Source organism: Marmota flaviventris, chromosome 8 (genome assembly GCF_047511675.1).
Source record: "Marmota flaviventris isolate mMarFla1 chromosome 8, mMarFla1.hap1, whole genome shotgun sequence".
NCBI lineage: Eukaryota > Metazoa > Chordata > Mammalia > Rodentia > Sciuridae > Marmota > Marmota flaviventris.
Window position 1 is genome coordinate 3,411,909 of NC_092505.1, and position 22,124 is coordinate 3,434,032.

Consider the following 22,124-nt stretch of genomic DNA (forward strand, 5'->3'; position numbering starts at 1 on the left):
GGTATTGAAAGCTGTTGGCTTCTCGGAGAAGACCACAGGGTAGGTACAGGGGCCCCCTGGCTGTCCAGCTCAGTAATCCCCTTGTGTCCTAAATACAGAGCTGTTCTCTCCCAGGGGCCTTCCACCCGATGCCCATGCCCACGTTGCCATGTCTTCTATTCTCTGCAGGTTCATCTCCCCAACGACTCACTGCTGCGCTTGCATGGCTAATGGCTGAGTGTCAGATGCCATGGCAAGAACTTTAAAGAGAAGCTGGAAATAACCACAGCCAAGGGCCCTGCACAGGGGTGCCCTGGAGGACAGCAAGACCCTTTACAGAAGACCCGAGTTTCGTGAGGACCGACCCATAACTGTGCTGTAATACAGGTTAAAAAGAAAGAGTTTAATAAGGAAAGAATCGATTCTAAAACTCTCATGTTCGAGGAAATTAATTTGATTAGCATTAGAAGAATAAATAGAAAATTAGGGCTGGGGATGTGGCTCAAGCGGTAATGCGCTCGCCTGGCGTGCGCAGGGCGCTGGGTTCGATCCTCAGCACCACATAAAAATAAAATAAAAGATGTTGTGTCCACCAAAAACTGAAAAATAAATATTAAGAAATTCTCTCTCTCTCTTCTCTCCCTCTCTCTATCTTTAAAAAAAAAAAGAAAATGAAAATTAATTAAAATTTGAGTAAATTTAGACATTTAAAATGCAAGCTGAATCTTCTTTATAATACCACATTTACCCTCTCTCGGGAAGTTTGTACAATACAGGAAGTTTCCATAGCATGTGGAGGTGAATCAGGGACAACATTAAAGTTTAAAACTTCTTTTCCCTGCAATTCTCTACCGCCCTACAGCGCAGGTCCTTCACCAGGTGGGTTCCAGGAAGGGGGCCGCGGTTCAGGAAGGCATGTGGTGAGGGAGGGGACCCCAGCCTGGCCCCTGCCTCCCACTCCACTCCACGGCCTGCCGGTCCCTCTGGAGAGAGCACTGCACCCTCCAGCCCAGCACAGGGAGGGCAGGACGTCGCACTGAGGACTTGGTGGAGTCTGGAATGTCCTCATGCTTTCTCTATCGTTAAACGCCTGTCGTCAAAAAAGAACCAAGTTAACAGTTTCTAGCTGTTGACTAACAGGTCTTCCTGTCAATCACTCCTCCATAAAGGTACAGCAAAAGGTGTGTGTGTGTGTGTGTGTGTGTGTGTGTGCGCGCGTGCACGCGCGTGCACATGTGTTGGGTGTGTGTGCACATGTGTTGGGTGTGTGTGTGACTGAGTGAGTGTTATTCGTGAGAGTGTTATTGTGAGTGAGTGGGTGTGAGTGAGCATGAGAGTGCGTGTGTGACTGTATGGGTGTGTGTTCGTGAGTGTGTGAGTATACATGAGTGTAAGCATGTTTGAGTGTGTGTGCAGGTGCAAGGTGTGGGTATGTGAGTGAGCGTGTGTGAGTGAGGGTGTGATTGTGCTCGGTGAGTCCATGCTCAGGCACAGATGACCGCGGGGACTTTCCACTTTGCCTTGTTAGGCGAAGCAGCTTCACCCTGTGGCCAGCAGGGAAGGATGGTCTTGTTCAGAGTCAGCACGGCCAGGATGTGTCCATCAGAGAGCAGCATGTCCATCAGACAGACCAGCGTCCTGCTGACCCAGTGTCCACACGCAGGAGAACAGGGGAAGCCACGGGGTGCAGTTGAAGGGTTCACACACACCCATGCACACACACAGGCTCGGTCCCACCAGCTCCCTCACACACTGACACATGCTCACAATTCACTTTCACACCCACCAATGTTCACATACATGCAGCTCTCACACCTGTTCACACTCAGCACTCATGCTAGCTCGTGCACGTTTACACACATGCCTGCTCGCTCACATCTGCACACACGCACAGACATAAGGTGAGGAAGGGCCTGCCGCCTGGACAGCCTCAGCAGAAGCTGCCATGGTTCATCTCCTCCATTACAGGGAGAGCATGGGTCCCCCCCTGACGGCCCTTCCTCACTTGGGGTCTGAGTCCTGCGACCTGTGTGTGCTCACAGAGGTTGCACACACCAATGCAAAATGGCACATCTGTCGCCACCCTGTGGCTCAAGTGTGTCCGCCCTGATGGTGGTTCCACATCATGGCAGTCGTGTCCCAGAGACAGACGAGCACACCAACGTGAAGTCCTCCCACTGGTCCGGGCTGGGAGGGTGAGGAGGCACCACTAATAGCCTGCAGCCTCCTCTGGGATCCTGTCCCCAGGCAACCACACAGCCACCTTCCCTTGGGAGAGGAGGGAGGGCTGCCGAGGTGGGGGACGCCAGCCCGGAGGGAAGGAGGAATGGCCGGCAGCAGCTCCATGCGAGGGAGCTGTCCTGGTGGAAGTGGGGACTTGGAGACACCTGCACTGTCCTGACTGCAGAGGCCCTTGTCCCACTGGAGTCCGGGAGCAGGGGAGATGCAGAGCTCAGCAGTCGAGGCTCATTTCCATGAAGCACTAGCAGGATAGGACAGTGGCAGTGATGAGCCAGACAGCAGATTCGTGAAACTGGAAAAGTCTGGATTCGGAAGAGGCCTGGACTAAGCTGAGCCGGCTTCCTGCCCACTGCAGGCAGCTCCCTGGCGATCACAGGCACCAAGATAGGGCTTCTTGGAGTACAATGGGGGCCCCCGAGGAGGTAGCCTCCAGCTCCTCCGCAAGGCTGTCACAGATTTCCTGGGGATCCTCCTTTCAACGCAGGCTCCCTCCTGGGTCAGCTTGCCTCTTTCCTGACCTCTTGTCCCTATCCCCTATGCAGGGAGTGGGGGACAGATGCCAGCCCGGGCCCTGGTGTGACAGCTGTGGCACCTGCCCTTGCTGTGTCCTCCAGAGGCTCTTGAGGGAACCTGCACCCTCAGAGCCACTCAGGGAGAGGCCCAGACACCTGGGGGAGGAGGGCAAGGCAAGGCGGTCTGGAGCAGGTGTCCCACGCCACGGGAGGGTAAGACGACTTTCTCTAGATGCTCTCCTCTGCCCTGAGGAGGCTGGGGTGCCCCACAGCTTCTGAAAGACCCTCCTTCTCTGGTTGTAGCTCTGAGACACAGCTGGGCGCACACCCTCCACCTGGGCAATGCCACCCTGCGGCTGCAGGGAGGGGGAGCGAGCGGCCAGGCGGGAATCACGGAGTCTATGGAGTGGTTCAGCCCAGCTGTGCCTCCAGAGGTTCCTGTGCTGGAGCTCAGGATCCTCACCAGAGGCCCAATACCTGGAGCTTCTGGCCTTGGAATTTCAGTTTCCAAACTATAAGCTAAATAAACCTCCTTTTTTTTTTTTTTTAACTCAACCTCCAGTATTTTGCTATAGCAATAGAAAGCAGGCTCACCAAGCCCCAGCCTCTGGTCTGAGAGGTACGAATATCTCCACGGGGGTCAGGTCCAAAAGCTTCCATCCACCTGCCCTGGGGATTGATGGGATTTGGTGACTGTCCCACTTCGCCTTGGACTCAGGCGTCTCTTAGAATGAAGAGCCTTCACCACCTACACCAGAGAGTCTTGTGGACACCAGGATGGATCCGTCACAACTGAGAAGCTTTCTAGGAAATACCAATGCCCAGCCCCAGCCCTGGGGATCTCAGGGTGGCATCTGGGGGTCTCCAGAGGCCTGCAAGTTGAGAGCCCTTGCCCAGTCAACCCAGGCAAGGGAAAATGGGAGACGCCCTTGGTCAAGGTCACTTAAGTAGCAAGATGAACAATAGTTCCTACAAAAAATGTCCAAGCCCTAGCTCCTGGCACCTGTGAACACGAGTTTATTTAGAAACAGGGTCTTTGTGAGCCATCCCAGATTAAGGTGGACCCTAAATCCAATGACGGATGTCTTCCTAGGAGAAAGGAGAGGGAGACGAGATGCACAAGGGACAGGAGGCAGGGAGTGGAGGTGCGTCCGCAGTCCATGAAAGGCAGGGAGGGTCGGCAACTCCAGAAGGCAGGGGACACAAGGGACAAATGCACTTGGCGCCTCCAGGGGCACCAGCGCTGCCCACACCTTGGTCTCAGGCCTGCGAGAGAACAGAGCTCCGTTGTTGAAGCCTCTGTGGTGCTTTGTTATGGGGCCCCAGGACGCTTCCCTGTTGGTCAGAGGCGTGGCCTCCTCTCAGTCCTGGTACCCTGGGATGGCGTCTTCCCACCATGACCTCTTGCTCAGCCCCGCCTCCCCTCTTCCACATGGGGCCAGCCCCCAGTCCAGGACAGTTCACTTGGGGTGAACAATGGGAGATGCTCAGTGCATGTGGGACTTGCGGGCTGACAGGTGTATTGGGACCCGTGTTGATCTGAAATAACCTGGCCGTGGCCTTGGGCCTGGGGTTGCTGGGGCTGTGGTGTGCGTGGCAGGCTGTCCCAGCAGAGATCTCCACGGGCTATCAGAGAGTCGATCCCTGGAGTCTCTGACTGCCCAGCTCTCCTCTCTCTGCCAGCCACACTGTGAGGTCCTCCCTTTGATCCAGGGTGTCTGCCCTCCTCTGGCCTGCGAGGACAGGTGTGTATGGGGCTTGGAGCACCGTCCCGGCCACTCTGGCTCAGGGTCCCTGCGGTGCTGAACACAGCCCTGCCCCCTTGTTTGCGAGACCTTCCCCACTTCCATCTGGACAGTCTCTCACAGTCTGCCTCTTGTAACGTCAACAGTGAGTGGTTTGGGGAACATTAGTTGAGTCTGAAAGCCTTTATCCCTGTTGTGTGGTCCCAGAGTTTGGGTCAGCAGCCTCAGCAGGCCAGAGAAAATGCCAGAAGCCCAGCTCTGGGGGTAATCCAGAGCCAGATCTGCCCCGTCTGCCCACTGCGTGCCATGGCCCCACGTGGGCAGAGGCAACTGGTCCTGCAAAACAGCCGTGCAGGGAGCCTAAGCTGATGTGGTTAAAGTGACACCAATCCTGTGGATCTGCTGCGACGAGCCCAGAGCCGCCTTGGAGGTGCAGCTGGGAAGGGTTGGTCCTGCCCACAGTGAAGGGGGCCCGGCAGGAGAAGGCGCCGTGGCACCGCCCGCCCCCGCAGTGGTCAGGGGCTGCGCCCTGTGCAAGCTGCAGGGCGTGTGGGATGGAGCGAGGAGACTGCTCCGTCGCTGATTCTCACTCGAAGAAGAAAGCACACCTTCTCAAGTCGGGCTCAGCCCCGGCAGTTTCAACTTCTGGAACAGCTCAGAGGAGAGGCAGAAAACAGGAAGCGAGAGCAGGAGGAAGGGTGGTGGTGGGGAGACCATGATGCAGAACACCCACATTGGAAGATCGAATATACCAGAAAAGGGGCGATGGCGGCACCTGTGGGACTTCTCTTGGATGAGGAGCTCATTTGCCACCTGTGGGGGGGTCAGCGCTCTGCCCAGGGGCTCACGCCTTCCTCAGCATTCAGCCCGCCTTCCTTGGGCACTCCTGGGCAGTCGGCCGTGGGCGGGCTCACTAAGTCCCCGGAAGCCTTTGGTGATCAAACTGTGGCTCCCAAAAGATATGTGTGTGACCTGACCTCCATACCTGTGAACGTGGCCTTCCTTGAGTTCAGGGTCTCTTCAGATATGATCAAGTTATGATGAGGCCACACTGGAGTAGGGTGGCCCTCTGGCAGTGTGGCTTGGGTTCCTATAGAAGAGGGAAGTAGGGACACAGCACCCAGACAGAAGGCTGTGTGACAACCGGAGGAGCCTGGAGCAGGGCCCTGAGAGCCAAGGGGTGCAGAATGGCCAGCAACCAGAGGAGCTGGGGGCAAAAGGATCCCCTCGCACCTTTAGAGGGAGCAGAGCCCTGAAAACAGCCTCCAGAACTGTGAGAGAATAACTCCCTGTTATTTGGGTCCCAGTTTCTGGAACTTTGCTATGGCTGTCCCAGGGGAAAGACTGACAATGAACATAATTCCAAACCAACGTGCCCAAGAGCCCATGGCACAAAAGCTGGGACCTCCAGGAACGGGGTCAGCAGGGCCTTCCTGAGAGACAGCCTCAAAGGCCCTGGGGCTGGGAGCCTGGTCCACACAGTAACAAATGGAGCTGGAGCCCGGACCACAAGGCTCTCATGCAGCTGCCGACTACCAAGCCAGACCGGCCCTCCCCCACCTCCCACCAGGTCCCCAGGACCATGTGGCGTCTGAGAGCTGCACCGTTCTTGAAGTGGACATTGAGGCAGAGTACCAGCAATAGCAGGCCTCAGTCACCTCCAGTGCCTGTGCACAGGTGCTGCATTTAGGGGCAGGGGGTGGGGGGCAGTGACAAAGGACCGAGGCCTCGGTGTCACTCGGGGCCGAGTCAGAGAAGGTTGACTTAAATTACAGCAGGAGGAATTCAGGTCAGATGGCGAGGACTGTTAAGCCCTGGACTGCCTTGCCCAGAAGCTGTGACAAGGGACGCTGCCCGGGGAAGCCCTCCAAGGTCCCCAACCTCTGCACCTGAGACGGTAGCTTCAGAGGAAGGGCAGTTCCTCCAGGACCTGATGACTTCAGCAGCAGGTGGACAAGTGATCACCCAGCTCTGAGAAGCACAGCAGGGCCACGGTATGTGGACAGAGCAGGACCAGCCAACCCCATGGATGCAGGTCTAACCTGACCACCTCTCACGTTCTGAGTGGCCTTGGAAGGTCTTAGCCTGAGTCCTAGTCTGCAACAAGTCACCATGAGGCTTACTGGCAGCTGGCACTGGGAGCCATCATTCATGGACCCTGGTGTCATCCCTGCTCCCCGGAGGAGCAGCTTCTTTCTCCCTCCTATGATCGTGCTTACCTTATGACATGTGCAATGCCAGTCACCAGCCAAGTGTGAGGCCCCAGCCAAAGACGCCTTGCCATTAGCTAACTTTCAGGAAGACAGGCAGGAGGGGTCGAGGGTGAGCCACGCTGGACCCAGAGCAGAGCGGGCTAGCACTGCAGGAGCTGTTTCCACAGGGACTACAGCAGGGGACACTAGGCCTGAGCTAGGTTGGTGCTCACAGTGGCCCAGCGGTGGTGAGTGGGTGACAGTGTGGATCTCAGAGCACAGATGCATGGAGGGAAAGCAGGGCTGGGTTAGGAGCCGGCCTCGGGGAGGTCCTCCAGGGTGGTGGGGCAGGAACCCCGAGCCTGGAAGGCTGAGTGGCAAGGGTCATCCAGGGATCTTTGGGTAAGGGGCAGATTCACAGAGCCAGAGCTGAGGCAGAGCTGAGCCACAGGGACTGGTCCAGGTCCACGGCCAGCTGAGGTCAGAGGCCAAGTTCAGGCTTCACATTAGGGCCCGACCTGAGGCTAACACTCACGGAGGACTTCAGGCTGTCAGTCAGGGTCAGACCAACAGGGGACAAGTGCTGATCCAATCAACCCAGTTCCAACACTGACTCCTCCCCACTGCCCACCTGTCTTCGCCACAGGGTGCTCCTTCCCCACACCCAAGGCACGTGGCTCCTCACCTCCTCACGTCCTTGTCCCCTTTGTCCCCTTTGTCCTTTGTCCTTTACAACAACCTTGCCCTGACGGATGGGACAACACAGGAAAAGGAATCATGACCCAAGATCATCTCCTGGTATGCACCAGGTGCTCAAAAAATGTTGCATAAATAGTTGGGGTCAGTTCACAGGCACATTAGGGGATCCCCAGAGACAGGAACACATAAAAGTGTCTCCCAGACAGCTTCTCCCACTCTCCTCATCCTCAGGAAGCAGAGTTCTCAGCTGAACCACAGCGGGGCCACCCAGGACAAGTGTGGCCAGAGGGACAGGCAGTGACAGCTCACACAGGCTTCGTGTCCATCCAATGGAGATCCCAAGTGGGGAAAGTGGCTCTTAGCAGGTCTCTTCACCTGCTTTCTGAGGGCATCCGAGTGTGAGCCTGCTGGTCCCTGCTGAGAAACCCATGCCCTGGGGCACCTTTGGTCTTTGATGTCATGTTATATATTTAAAATTCCTCGGGGGTGGCTATTCCCCTTGGAGCTGACCACTTTACAAACCGCTAACCTGGAATGACTCCCCGTTACGCCATGAAGACTGGCAATGACTCACTCAAACCCGGCCTCTGCCACTGCCCGCCTTCCCCTCCACCGCCTGCTCTGAGTTTCCAGCCACGCGGAACGGTCAGACGTCAGAGAACCAGGACCGGACGCAGGGCTGGCACCACACATGGACTTTTTCTGGAGGAGAAGAAGGCCCACTGGAAAAATTCTGAGCAGGAATTTAAACATAGACCACCAACGGAACAAGATGAAGAAGTCTCGGCTGGAGACGCACCCGGCGGCCAGAGATGCCCGCCAAGGACAGCCGCGGATGCCAAGGATTTGGTTGCAGGTTCTTAAAACTTGGAATTTCCTTCCAGATGAGCTACTGCTTTTCCATTTTCCAAAGGTTCCGAGGTTTTGTTAAGAAAGGCATTTGAAGTGAGTTAGGAAAAACACGCCCTTTCCAAAAGCCCCGAAATCTGTGAAGAAAGCCCAGCCCGGCTCTCCTGGGGAAGGGGGGTCTCAGGCCCCAGGGCCAGCATTTTCAGAGTAAGTGGGAGAGTGTTTACCAAGAGCGTTCCACGGTTTGGGATTTGTATAAACAATAGACCAACTGATGAGAAGCCCCAAATGGAAAGACCAGCTTGGAATGCCTGGCTGACTGGCGAGGCCAAAGAGAATGCTTTTCCATCCCCAAAGGAAGGGGTCACATGCCCGAGCTGAGACTGGCAGGTAGCCTGCTGGACTCACTCAACAGAAAAGAGAAGACCAACAGACTGGGGGGAAGAGAGAAGGAAGAGTACAGGCAGTCGAGGGCGGCAGTGGGTTGGACGAGTGTCCCCTGCACATTCATGTCCACCCAGAATCACAGGATGTGGTCTTATTTGGAAAGAGGGATTATGGTAAGATCCCAAGTGGGGAAAGTGGCTTCACAGAGATGGTTATGGTAAGGATGGTGATCCTGGACTGTGGTGGGCCCTGCCCCCAGTGAGTGTCCTGATAAGAGAGTGGAAAGGGCCCAGGGAGCAGGCAGAGAGTGGGCAACTGCACACCAAGGACCCAAGGCCACTGGCAGCCAGGAGACCAGAAGGAGCCCCCAGGACCATGAGCAGCAATGCTCGTGCCAAGAGCGAGATCTGGTTCATGGAAGACCACACCTCTGGATGCTAGAACCCGTACAAACGCATCAAGCAACTCGCCCTCAAGATCACCCAGACTATTCTGAGGCCACTGTTGGGCAACCTGGGGGTGCAAGAAGGTGAGCTCGGGCCGTCTGAAATTCTGTCCAGCCTCCCAGATGAGAGTCTTCCTGCGGCCTCTCTTCCCTGGGTTCATCATGGCATGCAGGAGGAAGGCAGCTGGCCCTGTCAGCTCTGCTCGTGCCAGCCCCAAGACTGCAGTCATGGTGACCTCCACCCTACCAAGGGAGGGTCCTAGCGAGCTCTGTGGAGCCTTCCAGAACTGAAACCTCGGGATGCAAGATACACCCTGATTCAGTCTCTCCCTTGGTTAATTTTATGGGTGGCCTTTGGTCATCCACTGTATCCTCTTGGGAATGCAGTATCTTTCTAGGAAGGAATTGAGAGGGGAAGGGAGGAAGGAAGGAAGGAAGGAAGGGAGAGAGGAAGGAAGAGGGGAAATGAGGGGTGGTGGTCGGCCACTGGAAGGCTGGGCCAGTCTGTGCCTCCCGTCTGTCCCTCACAGAGCTCCCCGGCTGCCTCTAACCACAGGTCCAACTCTGGGGTCTTGTCCTGCAAGCTTATCACTGTCTGTGCACCGGGGAACTCCAGTGGAGACGTCTGTGGCTGGCCCTCATGCCTAGGAACACCAGAGTGTTGCAGGTAGCACCCATGCCCAGGGGAGGAAGGGCAGAGTCCCCACACCACCTGCATCTGGCCTGCTTGCTGCCCAGCATTCCCACACAGACGTCCCAAGCACCAGGCCCTGACTTGTCTTCCTGCTCCCGACACTTCAGGGTCGTGCCTGTGGCCCAATGGACATCCTGCTACCAGGCAGTGCTCTATGGTTTCTTTCTGGGCTCTCCTTGCTCCTCCTTCCCCTGTCTGAGGCCTCTGGCCACCCAGGCTCACAACCCCCTCCTTCTCCCCACTGGTTCCTCCCTAGGGAGCAGGAAACACCCATGTGCACAGGGTGGGACATGGTGGGACATGGGCAAGGCCTGGGCCCCCTGCTGCCCACTCTGCAGCCTCCCCCTCAGGATAACCCCAGCTAAAGTGCAAGTCCTCGCTGGTGGACCTGCCTGGACTGTGACCGATGTCTACCCAGGTGATGGACAAGACACATGCGGCAGGGGCTGCAGGGTGGAGTGGACTTGGTGCTGCCCGTGGAGCAGCTCCCCAGAGAAGACGAAAGGCGACGGCAAGTGTTGAGGGGTCGCTGTGCAGACGCAGTACCTGTTTATTTGGGAGAGATCCAAACACTTACCTGGGGGACGATGGCCTAAGTCAGTCCTCCGAGGGGAAGATTCTTAGCTGAACGTGGTGGTGAGCTGCCTGACTGCAGGAGCATTCAAGCAGGCCTGAAGCCGCTGCAGCAACAGCTGGGTTTGGAGCATCAGGAAGGCTGGCACCGCACAAACTGAGGTTTTGGGGGGCAGCAGAATGGACCCTGAAAATGGGAGAAATCCCAGAAGGGAAGAGGAAATTGACCACAGGGGGCAAGGAAGCCTCGGGGACGGGGACAGCAGCAGACACTCTGCACCTGCATCCTTCAGAACACAACACCCAAGCTGTGCTCACGTGGCACTCCCCCTGAAGGAGAGGCCAGGGCCTGGGGGACATCACACACCCTACTTCTGCTAGGATGGGCTGAGGTGCCCCCAGCCCATTGATCTGGAAGCCTTTGGTCCAGGGTCATAAAGAAGGTGAGAGGGGCCCAGGAGCCAGCCCACGGCACAAGTTCTCTGTGTGCACTCCGGGGGTTGCTGCCTGGCTGCCGTGGCACCATTCCAACTGTGGACATTGCTTAGAGGCTGCGTGAGACCGAGGCAAGAAGTGTTCCTTGAAGTTAGCCTGGGGCTAACTTCCAGTGGGCCCCAAGGTCTCACAGGAGGAGTCTCTGAATCCTGGGGGCTCACACCTGGGCTACAGAGATGATCAACTCTGTGACCTCAAGCAACAAAAGCTCTTTGGCCTCAGTTTTCTTTTTTTAATCTGTTGATAGAAAATTGGTGAACTAGGGAGTGATGTTGGCCAAATCATATTGTTAAATCGTGAGCATGTACTAATGTGTACAACAAATCCCACCACCTTAGGGACAGCTAAGATGCACCAGTAAAAAACGTGGAGGAAAATCAGTGAACTAGAGAAAGTGAGGTAATTGATAGGGCAAAGCACATTAGTTCTTGTTCACATTTTCCCAGGGCAAGAGTTCCCCCTAAGAGAAGTGAACCCACCGCAAGCTCCTTCATGGCAACACGTGAACAGCTGACCCCTGAGAGGCAAACAGGTCTGGAGGCCAAGGGCAGGAGGACCAGCAGGGGCCCAGCAGCGGCCAAGATGGATCTAGAAGCAGCACAAGCTTTGGAGCACTGGCTCCTGATGTGGAACAAGCCTTAACAAGGCCCCTAAGGAGATGGGAACGTCCACCTTTGGTTTCCTGAAGGTGTTGAGCTGCGTCCAGGAGGGCTACACCTAAAAGCACAACACCAGGCTGACCCAGAGCAGCTGCAGCCCACAGACAGCTCTGGTGGCAATGAATGACAGTACTGCCATCAGTGGTAGAACCACGGTGACCCCTGTGCTGGGGACCTCTGAAGTGACAGCCTCCAGGTGTGACCTCAGGGCAACCTCTTGGACAGCCTGGCTCTGCTGTGTCACTGACACCACCGTGCACTAAAGTCTCCTCTTCTGCAGATGAAGGCAAGTGTCCCAGATTGTCATTACACCATCACTATCAATGCACTCAGGCAGGCAACACCTCCCCCAGTGTCCCATGGAAAAATCACATGAGTGACCCAGGCCACGTGTAGTTCCTTAAGGGTGTCCTACCTACCTGTAAAGCATGCTGGACATTTTGCTCTTGGTAAAAGATGTAATGAACTTAGTAAGCTTTTTGAAACGTCTCCTTTTTCTTTTGCCTCTTTTTTTTGGTTTGTTTTTTAACACAAAAGGCAGGCTAAAATGACCTTACCTTTGCTTGTGGTCCCCGGCTCACATCCGAGGTGGGCCGCAGGAGATTGCCTGAGAGCCGGTCAGGACGCTGCGCCTGGCTCAGGGCCTGCAGATTGTGGCCAGGAGCCAGCACCTTCTCACCTCTCACTCTATCTGCACCACACAGGCCTTCAGAGAGCCGAAGGCACGTCACGAAAGGACGTTAAGGGAGTGACCGACACCACTCTGGGACAAAGAATTACTATTCAGTATGCAAGGACAGAAAAATCAAGTCAGAACCTGGGAATTCACAGCTTTAACCTAGCTGGCAAGCTTTCATTTCTTCAGAGTTAGAACAAAATTTGTAGTTACACCTCTGATCAGGGAGCCGGCCAGACATCTGCCCTTCAACACAGAAGCAGCCCTAAAGGCAGGCTCAAGAGCAGAGAGCCAGGTGCCGCCTTTTCGTAATCCAAACGCGGAACAGGCTGTGCAGGATGCCGTGGCCCCGTGGCCCCGTGGCCTACACCCCGAAAGCAGGTCACTGCGGCCACTTGCCCTAGAGGCAGACATGTGAGGAGGTCAGCCAGGGAGGTGCCTTGTCACAGATTCTGCCTGCTGATGAAGGGGAAGGATTTGTGGATTCTTGGCCTTTGAATAAAAGTCACCTTTATGCCATTGGCTCTGGTTTTACACTTTACTAAAAAAATTTTTTAAATAAAAAGTAAAGATGATCCTTCCCCTTGATATCATTGTGTGAAGACAGCCAAATGCACTGTTGTGTCCAGGGGAAGGTCCTGGCAGGATAAAAGGTGTCATAAAGGGCATTGTATTGGATACAGTGGTGGATTGGCCTGGGGATGTGGCCATGCTAGTGACGTAGGAGAATATCAGTGTTCTTGGATATATATGTGCCAAAAGTATGGAGCGGGGTGGTGGTCTGGATCTCAAATGTCTCCCAAAGACTTGTGTTTTCAAGGCTGGTTCCCAGTGTGGCAGTATTCAGAGGTGGGTTTAGGAAGTGATCGGACCATGAGGGCTCTGATCTCACTGGTGGATCAATCCACTAATGGGCTCATAGATGATGGCAGTATTGAGAGGTGCTAGACACTTCAGGAGGTGGGGCCTAGTTCAGAGAATAAGGTCACCAGGATATGCCCTTGAAAGACATCTGGTCCTTGGTCTCCCTCCGTCTCTGCTCGTTCTCTCTCTTTCTCTCTCTCTCTCTCTCTCTCTCTCTCTCTCTCTCGTGGTCACCATGAGTTGGGCAACTTTGCTCCACCAAGATAATCTGCCTCACCTCCAGAGCAATGGAGCCAACTGACCATGCACTGAGAGCTCTGAGGCCAGGAACCAGGCCAATCCTCCCTCCCTGGGTCTATTTTCCCCAGTATTCTGTCATAGCAACAGAAAGCTAACAGCAGATAAGAGCCAGATGTCTGCAACCTCTTTCCAAGTTGTTCTTTCCCCAAAATTTAGGCACAGACACACATACTGTTTTGGTCAGCTTTCTTGCTGCTGTGACCAAAAGACCTGTCAAGAACAATTACAGGAGGAAGATTTTATTTGGGAGCTCATGGGGTTAGAGGTCTCAGTCCTTAGATGGCTAACTCCATTCTTTGGGACTGAAATGAAGTAGAACTTCATGGTAAAAGAGTGTGGCAGAAAAAAAGTGGCCCAGAACATGGCCACCAAGAAGCAGAGAGCGCCCCACACTCCAGGGACAAAATATATTCCCCAAAGGCACACCTCATTGGCCCGCCTCCTCCAGCCACATCCTACTGTTACCACCAGCTAATCCCCATCAGGGATTATTGCACTGATTAGGTTAAAAGTATCGCAACCTGATCATTTCATCTCTAAACTTTCTTGCATTGTCTCACACATGAGTTTTGGGGGGACGCCTCTTATCTAAACACAACACATACACATACACGGACGCACACACGCACACACACGTGTGAAGAGGTGTGAACATGGACAGAGGTGGTACTACATATGTAAGAAAAGAAATATGCTTAGAGATTGTATTAGAGAGAAGATGTGAGCAAATGGAGCGAGATGCTAGCACCTGGTAAATCTGCTGAAGGTAAAGGAATTTCTTTGTATTATTCTTGCAACAATTTTCTAAGACACAATTTTATACCACAATAAAAAATCTGCAGCATTTCAATGGTAACACCACGTACCCGGTGTCATCGGAGCTGGCCCAAGGGGACTGTCATGCGGCAGGAAGGAATGTGCTCAGGGCCAGGTGCATGGACTTGTATACCCAGACTGGTGGTCACCTGGTTCTGGGCCGGGTGCAGCCTGGCCCCTCAATCCCAGGACCATTCCCCTGAGTTGTGCAGTGGTAGCCAGAGCCAGCACCAAGCCCCGCGACACCCAGACTCAGAGGGTGTCTTCCCCCTCCTTGTCCCCACCAGAAGGCCCACAGCTACCTCACTCGGAAGCAGGACCAGAGATGAGGAAGCAGACATCAGCCACTGTCACCACAGGTACTTCCCCTGACACAGTGGCTCACCCGGTGTCACGCACCCTCAGGCCCCACAGTGCTTGATTCCACCAGATTTCCACCCCCTTCACTCCAGGTGGTTGAGCTGGACCCACAGTAGAGTGGCCGCAGTTCATTCGGGGCTCCTTGGGCTCCAGGAAGCAGGTGGGCAGAGTGAACAGCCCACTCACAGGGACACATGAGGGCTCTGCAGACACCCAGGCCCCTCGGCCCTGCCCCAACCTTGGCTCTTCTCTTTTGAATCAGACCCTGGTACCCTGACACCCCCGCTCTGCGCCCCACTCTCTGTGTCCTCTCTGCAGCCTGACGGCCTCCTAGCCACCCCTTCCTAGATGATGGGTAAGTCGGTCTTAGCCTCTCACAGATGTCTCCCCCTGTACCCTCACTCCTTGCCATTGCCAGACCAGACAGGTTGTGGCTCCATGCTGATCCGTGATGACTGTGTCCAGAGCCCTGTGGGTACAGCACGCGGCGGAGCCGAGAAGCTACTCCTGGAGTCAAGCAGAATGAGGGCCAGGCTCTTCCAGGAGTGCCCCAGGTCACAATTTGAGCATCCCCCGGAGCTTGTGCACCATGCTGCTGAGTCAAAATCCATAGTGTCAAGGCCTCTAGGGGACTCCCATGTCCACTGATGTTTAAGAAATATTGGTTTAGCATGATATTTGCTATGGGAAAAAGAGGAAAGGGAAGAAAGGGGCAAAAGTTTTTATCGAGGTGTTAGGCCCAGGGAGCAATTACTAAAAGCTCAGACACAGGTTCTCAACACACACCCATAGCATGTCCCACTCCATCTGTCCCTGGGCTGTGGCAGGGGCTGACTTGCCTGGCCCAGGAGGTGCTTGCCCTCAGGCAATCGTGGAAGGGAGCAAGCACTGCACCGAGTGATCCCAGAGCCCGCACAGGGAGCAGGCCTCCTGTCACCCTGCCTGTGTCCCCCAGACAGTCCAGCACTGGCAGGCCACACGGAATCAGCACGGAGCAGTCCAAGAGCAATTGCCCCGCCAGGGGTGGGGACCTGCCACTGAGTGGTCCTTTGCCTGGTTGTAAATCTGCCCTGGCAGAGCCAGCCAGTGACCTCACACCTGGCCTGCATCTGGACTTTGTGGTAAAGACCTAAATAAAGTGAGGTGAGGCATTTCCTCCCGAGCGTCACTGAGACAGCGCAGTACTCAGGAAATGCAGCGCAGCGGTGATGACTTCAGAATCTTAAAATGAAATCCAGTCAGCCAAACCGAACTCCCCAAGGTCTCTTCTCAGAGCTCGACTTTGCTTCACTTAGCCCGAGAGTCTGTGGACGCATGACAGGTCTGTCCGCAGGTGAGAGACGGCGAGAGTCCTCGGAGCACCAGCCAGCCTGCAGTGCGCTCATCTGGAGTGAGCCCTGGAAGGCCAACAGTGCCCCAGCAGATGTGGGAGCCAGCAGCTCCTCTGCTGTTTGGACTAGAGGCATTTAGCCCCAATTCTGGTTTCCCAGAATTCTTCCCTCCCAGCCGGGCCTCTGGGAAACCAAACATTGTCCTCACTGACACAGGCTCTGAGTAAACAGTGCCATTCAAGGTCCCAACGCACTTCAAGTAAACATGGATGAGCAGTTGCCAGTTTCCAACTCCTGACCTTTGTTTTAAGGACAAATTTTTGAGACCATGACCCCCACCCAGCCTTGACCCAAATCTGCCGAAATGGCTTGTCTTTTGCATCTGCATTTAGAAGCAAAGAAGGAAGATAGTCAGGTGGAGGCTGAGCAGAGACACTGCGTGAATGCCTGGGCTGCTGCACTTGGGGCTGGGGGATGCTCAGCCAAAGGCGCCTGCGGTGCCACCTCAGGCTTACAGGGAGAGGACATCGTGTGGTTTAAGCCAAGGTGGGCTTGAAGATTGCAATGGTGTATCTGTAAAAAGGCTCCCAAAACTATCTCAAGTCACAAAGCAGTGGTGAATCTGGATCCTTTGGGAAGTCAGGACAAGGATGAGGGATATTACCTAACAAGATGAAGCGCTGTGTAGAAGGCAAACGCTTCTAATTCTACTTGGTCTTCTTTAGCTTACATATCAATTAATGTGCCAGTCAGCTTTTCATTACTGTAAAACAATACCTGAGACAAATATACTTAAAAAGGAGAAAGGTTGATTTTGGCTGACAGTTCTGGAGGCTTCATTCAGTTCACAATTAACAGGCCCTATTACTTTGGGAACCGAGGTGGCAGAGTATACCACCAATGGGAGCAGAGGAGCCCTGTTCATCTCACAGCCAGGTGCAAAAGGAAGGAAGTAGAAGAGGCCAGGGCCCCCCAATCCCTTGCAGAGGACACACCATGACCTATTGACTATGCCCCAGCTCCCGAAGCTCCCAGCACCTCCCACAGCACCACACTGGGCACTAAGCCTTTAACACTTGGGCCTTGGGGGGACATTCCAGATCCAAGCCACAGCAATTAGCTTCCACTCCACGGTGGTCTCTGAGGACAGCAAGGGCCATGGAGCTGTTCGAGGTGACTGCCCTCTGCTTCCTAATGAGCTCATGCTGCCCTGTCCCTCTTTGCTGCTGGCTGAGCAGCAAGCCTCCTGCCTCCTGCGTGCTCCCATGGGATGTGTCCTGGGGAGGACAGCAGGGGTCATGCGAGGCTGAGTCAGACCTGACCACATGCAGAGCTCGTAGGGGTACATGCACGCACATGTCCCCACTTCAGCCGCTCTGTGCTCCGCACCACCAGTCCCAGCCACCAAACCTGGTGCATTGGAAGGCTACTGACTAGACTCCTCTGGGCCTTCCCCCATCTCAGGCCCCTGTGCATGCAGGTGCATGGTGACAGACACCAGGCACAAGGGACCCTGGAGCTCAGTTATTCTAAGGGGATTTCACAAGATGGATTTTCCCCTAGTGGGCGGGGAGGGGAGAGTGTCCAAAGCACAAGGGAGAGTGTCGGAAGCCTTCAGGTGGGGAGTGAGTAACCCCTCTGTCTCTCTCACCAACTCTCAGAGGAGCAGCAAAGGGAGAAGGCAGTGGACATGCCTGGACCTAGCTGTCCGGGTCCTGGAGCACGGTGGTGGTCAGCCCTGAGGGTCTGCTCTGGGACATTTCCTTTACTCTGTCCCTGCCACCTCCCACTGCCCCACCCCAGCCAGTCTCTAAGAGGCCTCTGAACCCACAAATCCTCCTACAGGCAGGGCCAGGCCCTCAGAGGCAGTGTGGCTGGGTTCCCTCTCCCTAATGGGAGGAACTACATTTTGTGTGTGTGTGTGTGTGTGTGTGTGTGGTGCTGGGGATTGAATCCAGGGCCTTGTGCATGCGAGGCAAGCACTCTACCAACTGAGCTATGTCCCCAGCCCCCTGATGGCAGGCACTAAACAGAACCAGAGGAGTATGTGGAGCAGGACTGGGCAGAAAGACAGCCGAGCCTGAGACAGGTTGAGCCTGGACCTCCTCGTGAACATCCCAGGGTTCTAAAGTCTAGAGGGGCACAAGGAAACAGCACCATGTCATGTACTGAGTTATCAACACCCGAAATCAACTTCTTCCTCCTCCCTCCTGCCAAGCCCAGGCAGCAGCTGCCAGGCTGGAGTGCGACCAGGTAGTAGAACCCAGGGTGACTGCAGGAATGGGCACATGCAGTGCTGTCGCCTCTGGCTCCCAGGGAGGCCTGTTCTGGGGACAGGAGCACTCTCAAGGCTGGAGCAGGGACTTCAGAAGACACCCCAGCTGAGCAGGCAGGTGGTAAGAATGGGACCACACAGGCCCGGGGTCCTCAAAGTGTGCCATGTGTGGGGTGTAAGGTAGAGACCTAGGGGTGGGGTCTGAGGTCACACGTGGAGCTTGGTTGGTCATCTGACAAGGGCTTAGGCCCCCTGGGACCAGGAATAGCCTGGGAGGGAGCGGCTGCAGCCTGACTGTCTCCTGAGCTCCCAAGATGCAGAGAAGCCCCACCCTCGCCAGCAGCCACAGGCCCCGAGGCTCCCCAGCCCCAGGCCTGGCCCCTCACTAGCTGGCTGGCCGCGCCCAGCGCTCTGCGCCTCAGCTTCCTGTGGCTGCAGTGAGGCTGAAGAACAAAGTCTAGTCACCGGCTACTGCCAGGACCAAGGGAAGCCACGATGTAGAAGTACTTTGTAAAAAGCCTTCTTCGCTGTCATGACTGTCAATCTTGTCGGAAGCACCCATCAATGGCACTGAGGCAGGGGCATGGAGAAACCCGGCGAGGGCGATGTCCCCGGGCCTCACCCTCAATGTGGTGGGCGTCCTTCTCTCCCCAGCCGCAGCTGTCAAGTGGTGTCATGAGCACCCTGGTGGTCTGGCCTTAGGCCAAAATGAGAGAGGGGTCTCTCTTGGAGGGGACATGGTCAGGAAGGTCAGTCCATAACAGAAGGTAAACAGAGGCTCAAATACAATGGCCCTGTTGAGAATCTGGAGTCCTCTGGCCTCCCCTGCACCTACCTCAACACAGCCTGTCTGGGCCTCCTAGGGTGAGGGTTCCGGCCTTGTTACCAGGGACCAGTAGGGACTGACCTGCGGCCCACCTGAGCCCGCTGGTCAGCCCCCACCAACGAGTGGCCGTGACAGGCAGAGTGAACGTGGTTACACCATGTTGAGCAATTCAGGCCCAATTCTTCTCTGGGCTACAGTTACGTCACAAGCCCGGAGCGTTAGATGAAGGTTGACTGAGCAGAGTCCCCTCCTGCCCCTGGCTCTGGACTGAGTCATGGCACAGTGTCTGCCTTCATGACTCAGCCCTGCCGTCAGTGAAGCAATCTGAGGCCATCGCACAGGCGTTCCCCGTCACAGGCCCAAGAGCACAGGACCCCTGCAGGCACCTGCTTGCCCCCCTCCAGCTCAATGTACCTCTATCTATTTCAGATCTCACCCTGCGGGGAGACCTGATGGGTGTCATGGAAGAGGTCTGCTCAGGACACAGCTGGGGATCGACCTCAGGTGCAGGCATAGCCCGTGGGCCTCCACAGCGTGGTCCAAGGTGCATGAGAAGGCCACCCCATCCAACGTCCATCCCGACTGGCCTGCCTCTCCTCCCCTCAGGCTGAGGGCCATGGCAAGGTGAGCTTCCGGTTGATTTTGTAGGGCAGATTAATTTAGACACAAGTTTTAACGTGTCAGAAAAGTGCAGCTCCAAAGGTTTTGTAATTACTCAAAGACAACAATAAATTCATTGGTCTATTTACCGGAAAGGAACTTACCGCAGGGCGTCACAGCCAGGATAAAACGTTTTCACTTATAAAACGGAGGCCACTTACCCATGTTTTCATTTAAATGAGCCCACGGGCCGCAGCACACAAGGACAACTCTCATCAATGCCTTTGTTCGTTTCCTTCCCTCTCAAACCCCAAGACAAGGATTTGGGTAGAAAAGTGGATCAGGGTGAGGCAGGAGAAGCACCTCACTGTGGGCAGCCGCAGCTCGCGGGCGCACGGGGCTGGCTGAGAGGTCCGGCAGAGGGCATCCAGGGCTCTGACCAGGGCGACTGTGTGGGAGGAGGGGCTGCAGCGTCACCTCCAGCTCCTGACACTCCAGTCTCACCTGCACTCCCTCAGCTCAGCCACCCGCAGAACCGGAGGACGTTCTCCAGGGAGAGCCAGGCAGAACCCCAGGGGTGCCCTGCAGTTCCCACTGAGCAGCAAGGATCTCCAGGGAGGGCGGAGGCCGGCACTCACAGCGCCACAGGGTGGGCGCTATTGGGTGTCATCCCCTGCCAGCCGTGAGCTTCCTCTGAGCTCTCGCTGTGCGTGGCTTTGAAGCACCTGCTGCATCCAGGTTCCCAGGAAAGGCTCTCTCCCCTCTGCTGAGCGCCATCTCACCCCCCTTCCTCACAAGCCCAGATGCAGGGGGCACCTGCAGGAGGAACTCACAGTCCCTCCCCCCACGCCCTCTTCCCCACTCCTGCCCGTCTCCTTAGGGGACGGTGCAATTCTCTGGTGGTTTATGCTGGACACAGGGCACCTTTGATGTCCCCACGTTCCATCAGTCTGCATCCTAGGGATTCAGCCTCTGAGCCCTTCTCCATCCGGCCCTCGCTCTGGCCCAGGCTACTCCCTTACCTCTGCCCTGACGTGAGCAGCCACCTCCTCATTGTGTTCACGTCTCCACTCAGACCACACCGTGCATACTGCTCCCCGCACCAGGCCGTCTGTGCCAAGCCTGGCCTGAGCTGGGGGAGGCCCTGCTCTAAGCCCTGGTCCTCCTCACACACCCATCGCCGCAGCATTGAGCAGGTTTGGAATTTTGCATTTGGTCATCGCCTGTCTTCCCCACACTCTTCAAAGGCCAGAATGACCCCCAGAACCCCTGGCCCTGGCGCCAAGCTGACACTCAGCACTCACCTGGTGAGTGCCTGGAGGAGTCCCATGGAACTGAGGAGGTGGATGAGCCGGGCCTCGGAAGGGAGGGCTGCACAGGGCACCATCAGAGCTGGGCCTCCAGGTGAGCCAGAGCTCAAAGCAGCTGCCAAGCAGGAAGCAAGGCCTTGCCTGCTGGCTTTGAAGTGTGGAGGGGCAGACGCCTGCTGGGCCTGGCTGGGGGAAGGCCAGGCTGGCCCAGGGAGAGGTTCCGGCTCTGCCCATTGCCGAGCAGCAACTCAGCCAAGACATCAGCCCAGAGCCCAATGGCAAAGCCGTGCCTCAGTGAGGCGATGACCAGCTCCTTATCCAGCTGGAGGACCAAGGCGAACCCCACAGACAGAGGGGCTCCCTCAGGGGTCAGAGCCACAGGAAGCAGCAGCTGCCCACCTTCTGCCCTGACTCTGACCTCCGCTTCTGTGTCTCCTTCCCTGCTCCTCCTGGCTCTCTCTTTCCCTCATCGGGACCCTGCAGTGGCCCTTCACTGGGTCACATCTGCAAAGTCCCTTTTGCCACATAAGGTCTCATACTCCTGGGTCTAGAGAGGGGTGTACACATCCCTGGGAGGGGGCCATTCTCTGCCACAGCATTTGTGAATGAAAAGCATTTGTGTCCTTGTGCTCCAGACAGCAGGGGACAGAGCACAGCAGGGCGCTCGCGGGGCCCCAAGGCTGGGGCTGCAGGAGTGTAGGGAAGCAAGTCCTCAGGAAGGGGAGCCCAGACAGCGGGCGTGGGAACGTGGGAACGCCGGGCAGGAACTGCATGCAGTGGGAGGTGTCCAACCCTCCCCAGCAAGGACGGGGCTTTGCAGCTCAGCAGAGGCAGGATTCCTGGCACACTCTGGAGGGGCATCTCCACCTGCAGGGCCATCTTCCTCACCGTGGATGACTCCCCTCTGCCCTGGTGTGAGCAGCCACCAACCACATCACCTCATCACCATGAACCTGGCAGGACTCCAGGACCTGAGGGCAGCAGGAGCTGTTGGGCTTTTCCACCCTCCAGGATCCCAAGACTGGGGCTCCGAGCAGAAGGACCGAGAGCCAGGGCGGACTGGGCTGGATGTCAGGTCGGGAGCACGAAGCTCATTGGCAAGTGGAGTCCTCTCCAGTGCCACCAGCTGTGATGTGGCGTGTTGCACATCTACGCTTCTGTCACATGTGTTCTCAACCATGCACTGCACGGCTCAGGGCCCTGAGATCTGCTGCGGGGCTCGGGCCTCTCTTTCTACTTGTCCAGGGAGAACCAGCGATGGGCGTTGGGCTGAGCCCTGGGGCCAAGGGACGGCCC

General features: G+C 56.0%; 1 long non-coding RNA gene across 4 annotated transcripts; it reads right to left on the reverse strand.

Moving 5' to 3' along the window:
* Nucleotides 1-3,726: 3,726 nt before the first annotated feature.
* Nucleotides 3,727-17,685, reverse strand: LOC114087551 (uncharacterized). Of its 4 annotated transcripts, none has more exons than XR_003581857.2 (3): nt 10,321-17,685; nt 6,697-9,443; nt 3,727-6,574 (listed from the first exon to the last, which is right to left on the reverse strand). It is a non-coding gene; the product is annotated as an uncharacterized lncRNA (long non-coding RNA). The 4 variants fall into 4 exon arrangements; XR_003581858.2 differs by having other exon boundaries at nt 3,727-5,567; nt 6,367-9,443; XR_011708280.1 differs by having other exon boundaries at nt 3,727-8,070.
* Nucleotides 17,686-22,124: the final 4,439 nt, after the last annotated feature.